The sequence below is a fragment of the Zingiber officinale genome, chromosome 5B (genome assembly GCF_018446385.1).
Source record: "Zingiber officinale cultivar Zhangliang chromosome 5B, Zo_v1.1, whole genome shotgun sequence".
Lineage (NCBI taxonomy): Eukaryota > Viridiplantae > Streptophyta > Magnoliopsida > Zingiberales > Zingiberaceae > Zingiber > Zingiber officinale.
The window spans coordinates 77,151,812-77,169,112 of record NC_055995.1 but is presented as its reverse complement, the minus strand read 5'-3'; positions in this window follow the sequence as shown (position 1 = coordinate 77,169,112).

Below are 17,301 nucleotides of genomic sequence, written 5' to 3'. Positions count from 1 at the left end.
CAACTATCCAGAATTTGCACCCAGTGTTATGATGACAAATACAACAGTCAGAGGGTCTCTCAAACTGTAAGTTCAAACAACTAAGTCTTCGATAAACGTAGTACATTATGCATTTCCTCGATATTGTAATCTTCATTTTCAATATTCTTGTAATCTTTTTCAACATCCTTTAGGTATTATCATCTTTCTATTTCAGAACCAACTATATCTTCCATTCATTGTTCTACAGGTACTTTTTGACATGAGTAAATTACTAGCAAATGATTCCGAGAATGGTGAAGTCACCTTTTTGTTGGACGATGATTTGAAGTACAAACGATGTTATACAATATATTGTAGTTGTTTTAAAGTTATAGAGCAATTCATATTAATTAGTTCGATCGATGCCATTTAATATATGATAGTTGTGTTAATGTTATGGAGCAATGCATGTTAATTTCTCTTTCACTTCTCATGATACAGCATTCCTTTCTCACTGGATGAAGTTTCAACCTCCGTGCACGACAAGGATTTACTCGATGTCAAACCACCCGAGGAACTTCTCAAATACACAGCATTCCAATTCTTACAAGACTAAAGCTTTGGCAATCCAAGCGTGCATATACTTTTCGATAAACCAAGGAACATCAAAATTCTTTTAGATTATTTTGAGTTGTTTGTGATGAATTTTGGTCCCTATTTCTTGTAGTTTTGGTTCAATTCTTTGTTTGATTTAAAGAAGAAATATCCTTCTTCAGAATAGCAGTTTATTCTTCAGAATAACTTACGATAGAAATATCCTTCTACAGCAATATAATGATTTGATTTTAGTGCCAAGAACAATTGTACAACAAAATATATTCTGAATTAGTTTTGTCGATCCAGAAGAATAAGATATGATTAATGTGAGAAATTTTGAGATCTTTTATTGTCGAATATTTATAAATCAATTAGTTAGTTGACTTGAACATCTAAAAATAAAGAAAAAATAAAAGCGAAACGAATTATTTGTTTGATAAATTTTAATGGGATCATTTTTCATAACATAATTTAACTGGCATTTGAAGGAAACTACAATTCTTTCTTCTAATATGATTTAACTGGAAAAAAAATCAAAAGATTCTTTTATTAAAAAATAAATTATTATTTACCAATGCTCATTACATGATTTCCATTAATAAAAAAGAAAACAAAAATCAAGAAAAAATAAAATTGATTTTCTTGATCTCTCTAATTGATTTCTCCTTCGGTGGCTGGGTCGTCGTCGCCGCCGTCGTGTAGCCACTGGTTGATCGGGGTGCTCCTCCGAGCGCTTTCGCTCAACGACCGGCTCCTCGTCCAATCCGGGCGACCATCATCGGATGCCGATCACACCGTCTCTTAATCGTTCCCATCGCCCTCGACGCGGTCGAAAGACCTCAGGGGCGACAGCATGGCGATCCCGCCGGACTCCTCCGCGCCGCTAAGATCAAAGGAAAAACGCGGCCGAATCGCGAAGCGTAGATGGCGGCCGGAGGAGAACCTGCCGATCAAACAGCGGCAGACACGACGAATCGAAAACCTAACCGGAAACCCTAACCCTACATTTGGTGGAGAACGGAGAGGGAAACAATGAAATCGAAACGGGAGGAGGGCAGGAATTTATAGAATTTAGTGAATTAAATGAACGGTCGGGATCAACAATGGACGAACCTGATGCAATATAAGTTGATATTTTTCTTTAATGCATTTTCAAAATTAGAATTCATTATTATTTTTTGACGGCACTTAATACTATTATTTTCTCTCATTTCCTATCAATTAAAAATTCGAGAGAACAAGGAACGAAATCATCTCCCGATGCTTAATATTTATCCATTAAAGACTCAAAATGCAACAATTTATAAAATATAAATAAAAATATTTATCTCCTCCAATACATACTGTTTAAAAGAGAAAGAAAAATTAGATGCTAATTTATCTGACTTTACCTTTAAAATAAATTTAAAAGTTTTAGAATGGTCAAATTGTAATTTTTTTTATTTCAAATTATTAAGATTTATAGGAAGGTTTTGATGAGGTATTGTGTGATATATTTTTTACAATGAGATTTTTAGAAAGTTACAAATTATTTTTTTAATAAGGTATTGGATACTTTCTCCCCAAATAAACATTAAAATGTAAATGAGTCTAACCACTTGTATCTCGGCCCAACCTAAGATTGTGGCTAACATAGCTAGTTGAAGAAATTCTTATTTACCCATGTCGTACCTGACTTATTTTGTTTTTTCTTAGTTACAATTGAAATAAGAAACAACTTTAGTATGGATCATCTATCTAACCATATCATTCACACTTCTCTAGTTATAATTTTCCATTGTCAACTTACAATTTAAATAAAAAAATTGACAAACATACAGAGTCAAGAGAAAAATAATAATATTCTCAAATTGCATCATTAGGTATATTTAAGATCCAAAAAATTTAAGGTCGTAAAGTCAAGCCAAGTGATAAGATAATTGAGTCGAGTAAAATTAAATTTAAAATGAATCAATCTAGTAAAATAATTGTTTAAATTTGATTTGATTTTTTTTATGAACTTAATCAAACTCAGACTTCAACTTAGTTCATTTATATATTATTATTACATTTTCAATTTAAACGTATATATATATATATATATATATATATATATATATATATATGTGTGTGTGTGATTTTATAGACTTAGTCAAGATATTAATGTTAGGTGACTAGTAACTTGGGGATGTAATTATCTATTTTCTGTCTATATATTAGTAGAATTACATCATAATATAGGGTACCGAGTATCCTAGTAGACCCTTACTTGTTATATAGGTGCATGTCTATACATTAGTAGAATTATACCATAGTGTAGTATTTTGAGGATCCTACTAGACCCTTGGTTGCTATACCTTGTCAACCATTATCTCTCATTCGTGGTTGAGAGAGTCGTTGGCAACCGTTGGTATATCCTATCGACCATTGTCTCTCATTCATGGTTGAGAGAGTCATTCATTGTTGAGAGAGTCGTCAACGACCATTAGTATATCCTGTCTCCCATGCGTGGATGAGAGAGTCATTAGTGGTCATTGGTATATACCCTGTCTGCCCATGGGACCATTCGTGGTAGAGTGTTCTCCCACATACAGTGACTAGTTATTTACCCTGTCCACCCATGTGACCATCTGTGATAGAGCGTTCTCCTACGGACAGTGACTAGTCATTTACCCTGACTGTCCACGGGACCATCCGTGGTAGAGTGTTCTCCCATAGTCAATGTTTGTTATATATTTGCTATATGTCAGTCATGTATTTGTTCGTGCAGGTTTGGATGTACTGTATGTACTCCCGATTTGTTGGTTATTCTTGGTTGAGCAGGTTAGTGAAGTGCTATGTTATTGATTATACTTTTGGTTAGCTGATGATTATGTTGGGACACCTACGTTAGTTAGCAAGTATTTTACCTGAGACTACATCCTTTGATCTCCTATTAGTATATATTATTCATGCACTATCCTCTTCTAACCACTGAGTGGTTGTACTCACTACCTTTTATTTTTTTCTTGACTTTCATGTTAGTAGATAGAGGAGGTGTTGTGTCACTTAAAGGTCTTGGCGGGCAGTCCTGCTCGAGTTAGATTTATGTTGAGTTGCTTCATTTTATTGTTTCCGTTGCTTATAGTTATAGTTCTTTCTATTCTGGATTTTTTAGTATTTCACATGTACATGCATACATACATGTATTGTCATTTGTGACTTGGTGCTGTTATATTACATCAGTATTTTTATGTTAGCTTGAATTGGTTCGATATCGTATTTCCTATATTGTCACTAGGAGATACTGTCTGATTTGACGGATAAGTATACCCTCGAGGCGTGACCCCCGGAGCATTCGGGCGCTTGGACTTGGTCCAAGCACCCAGACAGTCAACAACTTGTCGACTGCCCCATTCTCCTCCCATCCGGCTCCGTTAGCTTGGGTGATTTCAGCCATCCGGAATAGGACTCGCCCGAACCCATTTTCAGGCCTTCTCCTCAAGCAAGCTTCCTCTCTGGCTTCTTGTCCTTCAAAAATGCTACACGCTTTCTTCTCGTTCGCCTTGTCCCTCAGACGCATCGAGCCCGTCGACTCTCTCCCGTGTCGTCCTTCTCGCTAGCTGCGTCTTTCGCTCAACTTCCTATGCTCCTAAGTTCCTACACACTTAGACATAAGACATCAAACAAACACAGGACCTAACTTAACTCAGTTGATCACATCTAAACTATCTCGGTGTACTAACAATCTCCCCCTTTTTGATGTGCATCAACTCGAGTTTAAGTTAGGTAAAAAAATATAGAATAAAATAACAGTTAAAACTGAAATTTTGCAAACTATAAAATTATAAATATAAAACCCCCTAGACATAAGCTCTCATCTCTCATTCTCCCAGTTTTATCACAATAAAAATAAAGTCGAGGGAAAAATAATATTAAAAAAAATTTGAAACTTTTGCTGAGGGTTAAGGAAACAAAAGTCATGGTAAAAAAACTTTTACAAAATAATTTTCTAAAAAGTCTGAATTTTTCAAGATTTAAGAATCATATTTACAAATTTAATATTAAAACTAATTTAACATTTTGAAAAAAAAAAAACTGCAACAAAAGTATTTAAATAAAAGTATTTAAATATGTAGAAAACTTTTCATGAAAATTTCTAAGCATTTTAGCATAGATAAATTATTTTATATAGAATCATAATTTTTGCAAGTTAAACTTTAAAATTAGATTTTTATACAAATACATTTCTAAAATATTTATAAGGATTTAGAACATAATACACAACAAATGAAAAATTAAAATTTTCAAATATAAGTTTCTAAGATTTTTTAGTTTTAAAAATAAGGTTTCCGATAATTAATCTATAGAACATTCACTGTTTATAAAAAATTTACAAAAAAAAATATTTTCAAAACTATTTCAAGGGATCTGTCATTATAAAAAATTTGGATAAGAATTTCAAAAATAAGGATTGTACAAAAAAATGTTTAAAACATACATAATTCTTTTCAAAAATAAATATTAAAAACAATTTTATTGATCCAAAAACCATGCTAATTTTTCTTGTTATTTAAAATATAACAGTAATTCTCTAAAAAATCAGGTTTTTCAAAATACATATCCAAAATATTTTAAATTTTAAATTATGACTCTTCAATAAAAACTTCATAAAGCAAATTTTAATCGAACAAAAATTTTGAAAATTTTAATACTAAGAGATTTTTCATTCTGGTAATAGAAGAAAAAAATTTCAACAATAAATATTAAGAGTAAGCATGCAAATGAAATTAATATTTCTAAACATAAAAATATACATAATCATTTATTTAGACTAAGTAAGATTTGAGGACTCAAAATAAATTTTTTAACCTAGAGAAATTTCTTGGGTACATAGTTTTGTGATATTTTTCTAATTTGACCCTTATGATATTTAAGATACCAATTTAAGCTTTTATAATTTTTCCAGGTATTTTAATTAACACATGCCGAGTTTCTTGATTTTTCAATTTGGCCCTTTAGTTTTTCATTTTCATCTTTAAATTATTATACATTTCTAAGGGATATATATTTGATACATTATTTTCAATTCTCATATTGCTTTTTTCAAATTATTATTTTTAGATTTAAGTTTATATAAAGATCTACTCATTGACTTAATAGCTGAATATAATTAATCAGGAGGTAGTAAACATACCTCACTTATCAGATCTGCTCTGAAGCTTGTTTCTTTCTCCTCACTGTAGCTTTCTTCTGAGGAGCCTCCTCCTTTGTTTATGCTCTGCTCCTGGTGACTTGCCATTATTGCAAGTCCAATGTACTCCCCCAAGTCAGATTCTGATGATGACTCGTCCCAAGTCACCTTTAGGGTTTTGTGCTTTGTTGTTATACTTGGTCCTTTTTGTTGTCCTTCTTCTTCATCTTTGGGCAGTCCTCCTCGATATGCCCCTCTTCATTACAATTATAGCATCTTATCTTCCTTGCTTTTCTTTGTATGCACTTGATTAAACTTATTAGTTCTAAAAAATTTCTTAAAATTTCCTTACAATATATGTTGTTTCTGTCATAGTTTGACGCTGGCTGGCAACCTAACGCAACCCTCCTCCTTTATCCGGGCTTGGGACCGGCCATGACTGTTTGCAGATGATATTATTTTGGTAGATGAGACACGTGAAGGAGTAAATGCTAAGCTAGAATCTTGGAGGGAAACACTAGAAGGGAAATGTTTTAAGCTTAGTAGATTAAAGACGGAATATATGGAATTTAAGTTTAGCGATATTAGAAGTAATGAAACAATTGTTAAGATAGGAGAGGACGAGTTGCCTGGAACCGAGAAATTTAAATATTTAGGATCATTTTTACAAAATGATGGAGGGATTGAGAGAGATGTCTTACATAGAATACAAGCAGGATGGGTGAAATGGAGGGGAGCGTCGAGTGTTTTATGTGACCGTAAAGTACCTCTTAAACTTAAAGGTAAGTTTTATAAAACAGCAGTTAGACCTGCTATGTTATATGGAGCTGAATGTTGGGCTATGACTCGAGCACATGAGCAGAAGATGAGAGTTGCAGAGATGAGGATGTTAAGGTGGATGTGTGGACATACGAGGATGGACAAAATAAGAAATGAGAGCATTAGAGAAAGTAGGAGTTGCATCTATTGAGGAAAAACTCAGAGAGACACGTTTAAGATGGTACGGACATGTACTTAGACGACCAATAAATGCTCCAGTTAGGCGATGTGAAACTATGATAAACATGCATATAAAACGAGGAAGAGGAAGACCAAAAAAGACTTGGTTAGCAACAATAAAACAAGATAAAATTTATTTAAATATAGATGATGATATAATAGGAGATAGAGCTCAATGGCGTAAAAGGATTCATACAGCCGACCCCACCTAGTGGGAAAAGGCTTGGTTGTTGTTGTTGTATATGTTGTTTCTGTTGGAACCCCAAGGTTGTTTTGGTGTGATCAACAAGTAAAGTTAGGTCCTGTGTGCTTTTAACCTTGTGTCTAAGTGTGCAGGAGCTTAGGAGCACAGGTAGTCGAGTGGAAGACGTAGCTAGCAAAAAGGACGGCACGCGGTGCGTCCGAGGGACGAGGCGCTGCGAAAGAGTACACCGGCGGACGAGAAGGAAGCGTGCGGTGGTTCCAAGGGACGAGAAGCCGGAATGGACGACTGCTCGAGGAGTAAGAGACGCAACTAGTGAGAAGGTCGACACGGGGTGCGACCGAGGGACGAAGACTGCGGATGAGTACACTGGCGGATGAGAAGGAAGCACGCGACGATTCCGAGGGACGAGAAGCCGGAGCGGAAGCCTGCTCGAGAAGACCAGAAGTTGGGTTCGGGTGTGCCCTATTCTGGATGGCAGAGATCACCCAAGTGAGTGGAAGACTCGGTCTGAGACAAACGGAGCCGGAGCAGAAGACCCGGGCTGGAAAAAGTCAATAGGATTGACTTTTCCTCCGGGGCGCCCGGAACTGTCCGGGGTTCTGGGCGCCTAGAGTTGACTTTTTGACCATATCGCGTCAAACACAATCTGAACTTTGGGAGATAAAGTTTTATCCCTCCCAAAGCACCCAGAATCCCTTCGGGGCGCCCCGACTAAGGCTATAAATACAGCCTTGGTCCAGAAGCTTTTCAACAACTCAAGCAATTCATTCTTTCTACACTTGTACGCTTTCTCTGTAGTTAAGCTTCTATTTTCTGTACTTCATCATTGTAAGAGGCTTCTCCACCTGAAGGTGTTTTTAGTACGATCATCTTCCTTGGATTAACAACCTCCCCGGTTGTAACAAAGTCAAATCCGGTGCCTCGTCTTTTCTGATTTACTTTTTGTTTAGCTAATTTATGCAAGTGTTAGTTTAAGAGTCTGAGAAGGGTTTGTTTTTTTATTTTCATGCTATTCAACCCCCCTTCTAGCCGGCCGCCGCGATCCAACAGTTTCATCATCGTCGAGGGAAGCACCGACGTCTGATTAGTCCTTCTTGGCTTTTAGAGCAATATTGTTTAACTTTTTTAATTCATGAGAATCTACACATTGAGACTCGTAAAATTCAAAAGTTGAAAATAAGTTTTCAAGAGTACTTGCCTGGAGGTCCTTAGAGATGTAGTAAACATCTACTAAGGCTGACCACTCTTGAGTTCTCGAAAAAGTATTAAGTGCGTACCTTAAGGAATCATGATTTGTCACCTTTTCTCTGAGGTTGTTAAGCTGGGTGATCAAATCTTTAATCCTTGCATGGAGTTGGGCTACCTTCTCTCCCTTGTTCATCTAGAGGTTCGTCAGTTGGCTTCAAAGGATGTCCCGCTTTGCTAATTGGCTTTCGAAGTACCTTCGTGAAGCTCCAAGAATTTCTCCCAGAGATCTTTGGCGGAGTTGTAGCTTCCGATCCGACTGACCTCCTGGGGAGGAAGAACATTAAGCAGATGGAACTCTGCTTTTTCATTAGCGACGAAATCAGCCTACTCCTTCTTCGTCCACGTGTACTCTTCTTTCTCAGCTGTGCTGATCCGTGAGTGCTACAAATCATATTTTATAATTAGTAATATTTCAAAATCAGTCTTGAAGAATACCTCCATGCACATTTTTCATGTCATGAAATCTCCCTTAAATTTCAGCGGGTAAATGCTAGATCCATCCATTTCTTTTGCTTTAGATAGCGGTTAGTGTTGGTCCCCTAGCGACCGGCAAAAGGAGGGTGAATTGCCTGAAATTGAAAATCAAACCTTTCTTGAACTTTAGCCTAAGTTAGAAAAACACTTGTTTATAAACAGAAAGTGAATGAATAAAATAAAGACAGAGGCAAGAAGTATTTACTTAGTTTGCAATCAGAGGATTACTAATCCAAGGTAAATGAAGCTCACTAAGATATCCTTTGGACGGAGTAACCTCTTACAATGTTGACAACTCACAAAAGTAGTAGAATAAAAAGAGAATTTATTTATGAGTGTTATTTTTTACTACTGAGATCAGGACTGTAATTATAGCCCAGTTCCGAGGGTCTAGAAGGGCTCCAGGTGTCTAGGCATGGATAAAATTTTATTCACATCGCAACGGATCATAATTGCTCAATCTGGATAAACTTCCCTAGTCCTGGCGCCTGGAACAGCTCCGGGCACCTGAACCCTTGTTGACTTGTATCCATAGCGAGGTTAAGTCAAGGTACCCCCGAGCTACCCCAGGGGTTCGGGCATCTAGACCATGTCTGGGCACCTGGACGGTTGGGGCACTTGGACTCCAGTCAACTTCGAGTTGACTTTTGTGTCCTAGCTTCTGCTTCGGCTCCTCTTGTTCCACTCTCATGGGTGATTTTTGTCATCTGGAATTGAGTTCACCCGAACCCATCTTTCGGCCTTTTCCTCAAGCAATCTTCCACTCTGACTCCTCATCCCTCAGAAATGGACATGTAGAAATGACATGTAGAAACGAAGCACCCGACGGAATATGGACTCGATCATTCTCAAACACAATTATCAAGATTTTCTTCAACTAGCGGTAGTACCGATTCTGGTTTATTTTTATATTCGGATAATAAATTAAGAGAATCATTAGCTAAATTTGTTTCCGTAGAACATCTTTCTTTTAGTTTTGGATCTGAATACACATTTGAAGATTTTTGTAAAGAATCTCTTAATCCATGTGCTAAACGTGTTTCTAGGACTACACTTACTTGTACAATTAAAAAATTAGTAAAACAAAGAAAAAAAAATTTAATTGATGAATTTAGTAAATTAGATAATAAAGTTTCTTTATGTTCTGATATTTGGAGCGATCATTGGCAAACACATTCGTATATGGGTGTGACTTGCCATTGGATCGATAACTCTTGGAACCTTCAAAAAAGATTATTAGTTTATAGAGTTTTTGATGAATCACATAATGCTCATAATATCGCACAATTATTATGTTTAATTTTAGAAGAATATGGTTTAACTCATAAAATATTTTCAATATCATTAGATAATACTAGTTCCAATACCGTTTGTATAGATGATCTAAAATTTGTTTGTCAACCTATTATTGGAGGTTTATTTTTTCATATTCGTTGTGTATGCCATGTTTTAAATTTATGTGTTCAAGATGATTTAAAAATTTTAGAAAGTTATATTAAACCAATTAGAATTGTAATTTCTTATTTATAGTCTCATACGTCTATAATAAAACAATGGGGTAGGTTTTGTAAAATTAATGGGATGAGACCTAAAAAATTTCCACGTGATGTATCAACACGTTGGAATTCAACATACCAATTATTACAAGATTCATTTTAATATAAAGAATTATTATGTTCATTTTTTTGTACAAAACACTAATACTAATATATATTTATTTTCACAACAATGGAATATTTGTAGTAGTATTTGTGAAATTTTAAAAGTATTTAATGATGCAACCGAACAACTTTTCGGTGTTTATTATTCCACTGCTCAATTAGTTTTAGAAAAATTTTCTAATATAATATTAGTTTTAAATGAATATATTAATAATGAATATTTATCTCCTTGCATCTTAGCTATGAAAACTAAATGGGAAAATTATTTTTATTTAATTCTTGAAATTTATTTAATTGCATTTGCTTTAGATCTTAGATTTAAATTAGAAGTTTTACCAGAAATGTTAACTTTATATTATGACGCTTTAATTCCAATTAAAGATTCTTCTTCCCTTGATCCAGTTAATATTATATATAATGTTAGAATTTATTTATATGATATTTATAATCAATATTATGCAAAATATGGAACACAAATTAATATTTCTGAAATACAACAAACTACTAGTAGTAATTTAAAACTTACAAAAACACAACTCTTATTAAAAGAACGGACAAAACGTCCACGAGAATCCTCAAGTTCCACACAGGAACTTGAGAATTATTTTACGACTTCTTTTGATTTTAATGAAGCAGATAGTGAAAACTTCGATATCTTAAAGTGGTGGTCACAGAAGGCTCAAAACTTTCCTGTTCTCTCCGTAATCGCAAAAGAAATTTTAGCTTCCAGTGTCAACTGTTGCTGTGGAGCAGACGTTCAGTGTCGGCGGCAACATATTAGATGAACGATGATTAACTTTGTCTCCCGACTCATTGGAAGCCCAAGTATTACTGGACGATTGGACCAGAGCGGAGAAAAGAATCCAAGGAATACAACTTTCAAATGACGAAGTTGGAGATTTTGATACTGAAGGAACAAATATGACAGGAACAGGAAATGGTAGTGAGTGAAAATGTAAAAGGATAAAAATATAAAATAACTACGTGAGCTTTGATTCCCCTAAAGGGATACGTAGGCAACTTAAATAAGTGCAAGTCCTTTTTCCAATAAATTTTAATTTTTAATTTTTACTGTTTAATTTTTAATTTTTAATTTTTAATTTTTTTAACATAATAATCTTGAACCGTGGCAAACCGTGAACCGAACCGTGAACCGAACCGTGAACCGTAACCGTCTTGGGCGGTTAAGGTTAAGGGTCGACCTGCCTGGAACCGTCGAACAGGCGGTTCTGAACCGTCGAACCATGGTCAGGTCTAATTCCGAGCATTCGGACGTCCGGGCGCCAGGAACCACTCCGGGCACCCGGAAGTCAATATTTGACTGGATAGCCTTTTACGCGATCTAAATGTTGGGGGATAAAGTTTTATCCCCCCCAGGGCGTCTAGAACCCTTCCAGGTGCCCCGACCAAGGCTATAAATATAGCTTTGGTCCAAAAGCTTAAAACAACTCAGAAATTGTAATTCCAACACTTGTGCGCTCTCAGTTGTAGTTTAGCTTCTTTCTTTTGTGCTTCATCGTTGTACGAGGCTTCTTTGCCTAAAGGAGTTTCTTTAAGTACGATCATCTTCCTTGGATTAACAACCTCCCCGGTTGTAATCAAGTCAATCCCGGTGTGCCTCATTTTTCTGATTTACTTTCTGTTTACTTTAATTTACAAGTGTTAGTTTAAGAGTTCGAGAAGGGTGTTTTTGTTTTTGTTTTACAGGGCTATTCATCACCCCCCTTCTAACCGGCCGCAACGATCCAACAAAAATTTCATTCCATGTTTCTAGACTTGTATTAGAAAAATATGGAACTGTTACCTAATCCGGATACACTACTATGTACTCACTATCTGTACTGTACCCTAAAAACTTCTGGACTTGTATTAGAGCTCTGGGGGTATGTTTGATTCAAGTTATCATGTATAACCTTCGTTATGTGATTACAGATAATTGCATAACTAAGACTATAGGGAATAAAATATAACCCTAGTGTTGTTTGGTTTAACGTAAGTAATGATATAACCTAATTTAATATTTACTATATTACCCTTAATAATATTAGGATTAGAAAACCTAATTAAATTATTTTATTAAGTTAGGAATTGATTAATAATTAACTAAAGTTTAAATTAAAAAATTAAATCCACTTCGAATTATTTTTTACTATATTCTCTTCTCCAACATCGTCCGCATCCCCCCTGCGAGCTTGTCGACGTCGCGGGCGGTGCCAATGTCATCATCAGGGTGGATGGCGAGCACGATGATAGAGTCGTCGAGAAGGAGAGGGTCCTCAGCGGTGGCCTCGGGATGGAGGCAATGATGATGAGGAATTTTATGAAGGAGAGTTGCTGATCATCGAGAAGGAAAGGGTCCTCAGCGAAAAGGTGAGTTGTTGATCAAGCAGTTCTGCTCTGACGCTGGCATCAACTCCAGTGACAAGTCCTCTTCTTCGACGGATACAAGAGGCTACTTCTTGTGGGAGACGCTTATTTGTGGAGGTGAAGAGGAGGTTGTAGGTGGCACTTGTGGGGCGAGAGGAGGGATCCACGGCTGTGCCCATGATCGTGTAGACATGGACGACCTCGGAGACCATGCGACCGCTCGACATAGAAGTAGAGGAGGGTGTTGAGGTGTGGTTCAGTTGGGGGAAGGGAAGGAAGGGCAAGACCACATCGTCCATATCAGAGTAGAGGAGAGCTGTTGGTCCCTTGGTGGCCAGCAAGAGGGGAGAGGTGAGTTGCCCTGTAAAAACAAATTCAACTCTTTCTCGACTTATAGCTTGATTAAGAACACTTGTAATAAAAAAACTAAGAGACTAATTACAGAGACAGAAACACAAGGAGACTTACTTGGTTTGCAAACAGGAGATTGCTAATCCAAAGAAAATTAAGCGCACTTTTATGTCGATCTCCTTCGGGTGGAGTAGCCTCTTACAACGTTAACAGCACACGATTAAAAGTAGAACAAAAAGAAATAAATTACAAGTGATTTTTGAACTGCTGAAATCAGAGCTATATTTATAGCACTGTTCCAGGCGCTTGGAAGGGTTATGGGCGCCTGGAGTGGGATAGAATTCTATCCCTGATACGTCGGTCAACGACCATGTCACTTTTGATAATATTTGAGTTTTGGGCATCTGGAAGGGTTCCTGGTGTTGGGACCAAAAGTAGCTAGAGGGGGGTGAATAGCTCGTCGCGTTCGCTCGGTGCGCTTCGTTGCTTGGCGTTGCTTGTTTCTTCTTGGATGTGCAGCGGAAAATACAGAAACAAATACAACCACGCTAACACTAGGATTTTACTTGGTATCCACCTCCAAAGGAGGTGACTAATCCAAGGATCCACACCACGCACGCACCCTCCACTATGAATAACACTCCTTTATGGTAACTACCAAAGGCGGAGAAGCCCTACAACACTCTCAATACAAGAAGAAGAAAGGGAAATACAAGTTAAGCAAAAGCTTACAAGATGTGCAGTAAAAATCCTAACCCTAACTTCTTCCTCTTGCAATAGATCCGCCTCTTGACTTGGAAAGCCTCCAAGAACCTTCAAGAACTGGCGATCACGTGCTTGTAGAGAGCTGTGGAGGAGCTGGAATGAATCTGAGAAGAGCTCGTTAAGAGATGCCGAAGACCACGCTCGCCTGCGGCTTTAAACACGACGCAACGGTCGGATCCCGATCGATTCAAATGTTCCGAATCGATCGGGGAGGCTTTGGATCGATCCACGGATCGATCCAGAGCGCCTCTGTGCTCTGGAAACGCGCCTGGATCGATCCACGGATCGATCCAGCGCTTATCGCGCGAAGCAGCATCGTCCCGATCGATCCAGAAGCTTTCTGTTCGCTGGGAAGAATCTAGATCGATCCACTGATCGATCCACATCCTGGATCGATCCACGGATCGATCCAGCACTTGGTTTTTGCCCAAAACCAAGTCCCAAACCTCCCTAACCAACATCCGGTCAACCTTGACCTGTTGGTACATCATGCCTCGCATCTGGTCACTCCCTTGACCTGCCAGGACTCCCCACCAAGTGTCCGATCAATCCCTTTGACCCACTTGGACTTTTACTCGTCGTGCCAAGTATCCGGTCACTCCATTGACCTACTTGGACTTCCACCAGATGTCTGGTCAACCTTGACCCATCTGGACTTCCTTCCTTGCCAAGTATCCAGTCAATGCCTTTGACCTACTTGGACTTCCTAACACCAGATGTCCGATCATCCTTGATCCATCTGGATTTCCTTCCTTGCCTGGCTTTACTCACCAGGACTTTCACCTAGCTTCACTCACTAGGGTTTTCCATCTGCCTAGCTTCACTCACTAGGACTTTCACCTGGCTTCACTCACCAGGATTTCCTTCTGCCTAGCTTCACTCACTAGGACTTTCACCTGGCTTCACTCACCAGGATTTCCTTCTGCCTAGCTTCACTCACTAGGACTTTCACCTGGCTTCACTCACCAGGATTTCCTTCTGCCTAGCTTCACTCACTAGGACTTCCTTCTACCTAACATGCCAGTTAGGACTTCCCAGTCAAGTATCCGGTCAACCTTGACCTACTTGACTCTTCTTCAATCAATATCTTATTGTCAAACATCTAAACCCTAACCAAGACTCAGCTTGGTTAACCAGGTCACCCTTGACCTGAGGGATATTGCACCAACAATCTCCCCCTTTTTGATGTTTGACAATACCACAATAACACTTACAATCCCACATGTAAGTTAGGCTAATCCTATAGCCTCCTTCTTCATGCCACTAGGTAATGAACCCATAAATTAAGCTTTTCATTCTCCCCCTAAGAGGGCAAACTCCCTCTAGGTAATGAAAACCTAACTTACTTCCTTTCATTCTCCCCCTATTGGCACACATCAACCCACTACAAAAAACATCAACCCGTCTTTGGACACACATCAACCTATGCTCCAATTTTGGGCACACTTCAACAACTCCATTTGTTGAAGACTCTCCCCCTGAAGAGTTGCTCATCGTGATCACAATTTCACTCATGTGATCAACTCAATATTGAAGGTCCCATACCCTTCATTATCCTTAACTTCTCACTCAATGTTGACAAATACCCAACCTTGAGCATTTTCAACCACTTGAGTTGCCACTTGAAATGATGAGGATATCCACTCCCCATTTATCCCCATTTCAAGTTTAAATGCTCAACCTTGAGCAAGTTCACAACAGAAGGTTAACCACCTTCCAAGGTTCATGAAAAATAATTTTCATGTCTTTAAAGAGTCCCTCCCCCTAAAGACATGGTGGTAACTTCTGTCATTGCACCAACAATGACTTGGAATCCCTAAACCTTTAGGAAACCCAGATTTAGAAGTTTTGAGGTTCAAATGTTCAAAATTTGAAACAAACCTCAACCTAAACTTCAATGAAGTCTTCCTTTACCATTCCATCCTTGTTTTCAACACGAAAACACCCTTTTTATGTATACAAATGTATTTTAAGGGTTTGGAATGGTTACCTAGACTAAAATAGGTTCAAAGTGTTGAAATCAGGCTTTCCCCAAAATCAGCATTGGATCGATTGAGTTGGGTTCCAATCGATTGAACCTTTCGAATCGATCCACCGATCGATTCGGACTACCCAATCGATCCGTCGAGATCGTCCAGATTTCGAATCGATCCATGGATCGATTCAGCACTCAATCGATCCATGGATCGATCGGAGCTCGATAGTTGCTGAAATTCCATTTCGGTCAACTTCGAAACCCTAGAAAATTCTACAAAAATCCAAAAATTATGAAATTTCGTGTAGACATTGTTTAGGGCATATATTATCAAGGAAAAATAGTTTTCTATGAAAATACATCATGTTTTCAAAGATTGACACAAACTTGAAAACTTGCAAAAACTTTAGTGTTTTCTTCAAGTTTGTGTCTAACTATTCAATGGTGATTACTATCAAAAGATAGCCTTCACCAAGGTTTTCCAAAAACATTTTAAAACATTTTCAAAACCAATATCCCATCATGTTTCTTGGGCATAATGCACATGACTTGTACATTAGCTTTCCCAATGATGGGAAAACACATAACTATGTGTTTTGATGAACCTAAAACTCAAAAGAATGCACTAAATCAACATTTTGAGTTTTGTTCATCTTCCTAACATCTCACTTGTATCTAATGTGCACTAAAACACATACAAGTCATCTTATAGTCCTTGTGAGATGTAAGATTTTGGTTTTGCCCTATTCTAGGGATCATGCATATCTATCTAGGCATTTCAAAGATATTGGACATCCACCTAGGATGTCACTTGTTAATAAGTGTTGTTAAATGCCATTTATCCTTAATTACAAGAAATTAAACTAATGCATGATAATGTTATGGCATACATCAAAAGGAAATAATTTTCAAAAGAAAATATCCTATAACTACATGATGTATGAATGTCATGACATGGTATTTTTGTATTTTTCATAATAAGTCATGAATGCAAAAGTAGACATGATGTCATGGCATATGTTGGGCAAACAATCATGGCAAGATTTAGCATAAATAAAATATACCTAGATTAACTATCTAAGTATCCTTAAAACCTTAGCTAAACTTACAACTTAAACCTAGATTGCCCTTAAGTGCGTCAAGAAAACGCCAAAACCTAAATTGGCATTTCTAATTCCCTTGATTAATTTATGCCAATTGAAATTAAGCATATTCCTCAAATGTTGGCATATTTCATTTTTCCACAAGAGTAGCACTTCAACATAAGGCTTCAATATCCTTTAATTTTCTAAGAACATACCAAAATCCCAACTTGGTAGCTCTTATGAATTTCCCAATATGTGTCTTTTAAGATTAAAATCAAATTTTCACCACTAGGCACATTTTACTCTTTCAAGGAGTAAATAATAGTTCCATTTCATTTTCAAAGGTTAACAAAAACCTTGAAAATGCTCCTTGAGTGTCAATTTCCTCAAAGTTGGGTTAACTACCCTTCTAATTGGAGTTGACACTCTCTAACCCATTTATGGGGTAGAGAAGATGCTCC